Source organism: Saccostrea cucullata, unplaced genomic scaffold (genome assembly GCF_032062105.1).
Source record: "Saccostrea cucullata isolate Sc308-1 unplaced genomic scaffold, CSIRO_AGI_Scuc_v1 ctg12244, whole genome shotgun sequence".
NCBI classification, from domain to species: Eukaryota; Metazoa; Mollusca; class Bivalvia; order Ostreida; family Ostreidae; genus Saccostrea; species Saccostrea cuccullata.
The window spans coordinates 15,001-18,239 of record NW_026922152.1 but is presented as its reverse complement, the minus strand read 5'-3'; the positions used below and the strand labels follow the sequence as shown (position 1 = coordinate 18,239).

The 3,239-nt window shown below is 32.1% G+C and overlaps 1 long non-coding RNA gene across 1 annotated transcript; it reads right to left on the bottom strand.

Annotated features, from left to right (window-relative positions):
* Window positions 1-560: 560 nt before the first annotated feature.
* LOC134261276 (uncharacterized) lies at window positions 561-2,710 on the bottom strand. The gene is made up of 3 exons (XR_009990787.1): window positions 2,551-2,710; window positions 1,707-1,763; window positions 561-1,139 (listed from the first exon to the last, which is right to left on the bottom strand). It is a non-coding gene; the product is annotated as an uncharacterized LOC134261276 (long non-coding RNA).
* Between the last annotated feature and the right edge of the window lie 529 nt (window positions 2,711-3,239).

Genomic DNA, 3,239 nt, shown 5'->3' with positions numbered 1-3,239 from the left:
GATAATCAAAAGGTTTTTTTTTTTCATTTAACTTCAGTTTCTTCTCAGTTTATGGTGTGTGAGCTCAGTGCCGTAAAAATGAATTTCAATTTCCAATTTTGTTTCATGTATGAAAATTTAACAATTTATGTTTAATAGAATATATTTTCTAAATTGTTATTGTCTGACAGATTGACAGTAATAAATACTGTAGTGAGGTCACACATGTTCCTTAGATCTTATAAAACTACATAAGAAATTAAGAATTCACAGTATTTACAGTATTTTTAACTCATTCTTGAGTAAGCCAGGTTTGTATTTGACCTTGGCATTTGATCTTGAATGTTAATCAGTGTCTGATTGAGAAATATTAAAATGCTCCACGCATATTACAGTTGTATAATGTTTTACATGCATATGATTTGGCTTCCTTATCCGTTAATCAAATTGAAATTCAAATGTCAGAGTTATTGTCAGAGAGATGGTCATAAACCGAACAGTTCCACAATTTGATCTTGAATGTTAATCAGTGTCTGATTGAGAAATATTAAAATGCTCCAAACATGTTCCTTAGATCTTATAAAACACGCATAAGAATTCACAGTATTTACAGCATTTATAACACATTCTTGAGTAAACCTTGTATTTGACCTTGACATTTGATCTTAAAATTTCAGTGTTTAAATGAGTAAAAATACTTTATCAAGTTCACAATATTTTTATTTAAGGTGATTCCTCAACAATGTTTAACAATTGAATATTCCATTACCATGAGACAGAGTCATTAAAAGTATCCATGTACAGCATTTATGAATTCAATGCAAAGATCACAGATACATGTACGTGAACTTTGTTTAAATTTAAGATTATCAATGTTTTTATTACAGTTGTATAATGTTTTACATGCATATGATTTGGCTTCCTTATCCGTTAATCAAATTGAAATTCAAATGTCAGAGTTATTGTCAGAGAGATGGTCATAAACTGAACAGTTCCACAAATGTCAACAATTCACAGAAAACAAACACTGATCTCTTTAATAAAAACACCATGATTTCAGACTTGGGACTCTTTGACACTGGTTTGAACATCTTTCATCATTTACTCTAACAGCATATGGCATGAACTGCATTCTTACAGCTTCAAATGTGCAGGATTTCCTGAAATTAAAAAAACAAAAACATTATAGGCATGTAAATTGTAAACTTTGTCATACACATTTCATAAACATTTAAAATTTTAAAAGTTTTTGATTGTACAATTGGCTTCAATTTCACCTTTTTCTCCCCCAAAAGTAATGCATTTAGAAATCATGAAAAATAAAATCTTATACTGCAACCTCAGTCATATAAAATAAAAAAAAATCAAATGTAACATAATTTACTTGTACATTATAATTCAGTTTATCTTGTCAACTTGCTAACAAGTATGAATACATTTGTTTTAGTGACGTTTCTCTATTTTCTGCTTGTATTTATCTATTTAATGTTTTTTCTTGGTTTTCTGTTTTTTGGTTTGAAATTTGAATATGAAAATCTCTGTAACAACAACATGATGACCAGAAAAATTCAACATTTCTTTCAGTTTTACTCTCAAGATTTTTGAAAGAAGAAATCACTTGTTCCGAGAAACTGCATACATGTCACCTCAACTCAGATAATGATGTTTATGTACATGTATTTTAATGACCATGTCAAAATACATGATAAAAATAAAATCATACATACTTTTAGATTAAAATTCTTTATACTGTGATGACGCATGAGTCCAGGCAAATCTATTCTCTGTAATGATGAATATTAAAAGATTAACTTAGGTTTCATAACTCACAATACATCATACATACATATACAATATGTAAGTGCACTGCTGAGTGAGCTTATTAAACATTTAAGCAGAAGCATTAGAAATGATCATGATGATTCTACATTCATTTATTATAAATTACACTGAAACAAAAGAAACTATTTTCTGACCTTATTAGGGAAATGATAAGAGTAACAACCTGATTAAGGCATAATACATATGATTATTTCCTATCAAGCTTGTAACACGAGCTTTGATTGGTTACAAAGTCGGGTGTAAATATCCGTGCACCCTACTTGAGCCAGGTGTAAATAAAACGTGACGTCACAATGCATACAGTAGTTATCTAATCCATAGATTGAGACACATTTTGATGTTTACAGAGCATTTTTATGGGTACAAAGGAAATAAATTCGCTATCCAGGTTCAATAAGGTGTACGGGGATTTACCCCGGGTTGATTCCATACACCCTTCTGCCTACGGCCTCAGGGTGTATGGAATAAAACCCGGGGTCATTCCCCGTACACCCTTGATTGAACCTGGATAACTAATATTGTTTTAGTCTTAGAGCTCATTGATAGCTGATTGAATCATATGACAGAGTATTTGTAAATATTTATCCCCTTCCGTCTACACTACTTCTTTTTCCGCACCCAATTTTTGTTTATATTAAATAGAATAAAATGTTTATAGATTAAGACATTAGAACATTGTTTAAAGGGATATGCAAACATTTACAGTGTACAGTTTATTAGTATACTTACATGATCTCGCACATCTTCTATTCAAGTCCGTTGTTGACAGTTCATGTGGAATTATCCAAATAAACAGAGCATATTTAACAGAAAAAGATGTTATTACACTTTTACACACGTAAGAATCGGTTAAATCATCCAAACAAGCTGAAGAAATACGGTTTTTCGATGACTGGACTTTTCGTTGTTTACATTCGGTGGCAGAGGATAGTTTCGAATAAAGTACCGGACTTTGGCCAGGTGGCAGAGGATAGTTTCGAATAAAGTACCGGTCAAAAAATAGAAAAAATAGAGAAACCTGAGGTTTGAATGCATATTATAGGTAATTTTATAGCTAGAATATTTTATGGGTGCATTTGGAGGGAATTGGTGGCCTTGTATATTTTATTGAAATATGACACTTTAGTGTCACTACTACTGTATATGGGATATGGACTAGAAATACGAAACTAGCTTCAAAACTCGCTCTACCGGTATTTCACCAGAAAAGCGGGGTGGGTTCACAGGATGAATTGTAGCTTGAAAACGAGGTGGTTAAGCCATTATCTCTTGCTGTTCATTGGTATGTACAAATGTTATTCTGCAATTTGTGTGGTAGCTTAGGTCAGGCGCACGGGCCTGGAAGCAGATGCGGCTGCGGCAAAATAGTGAAAATAGGCTTGATTCACATGAAATTTTGAGATTGTCCCTGTGCCATC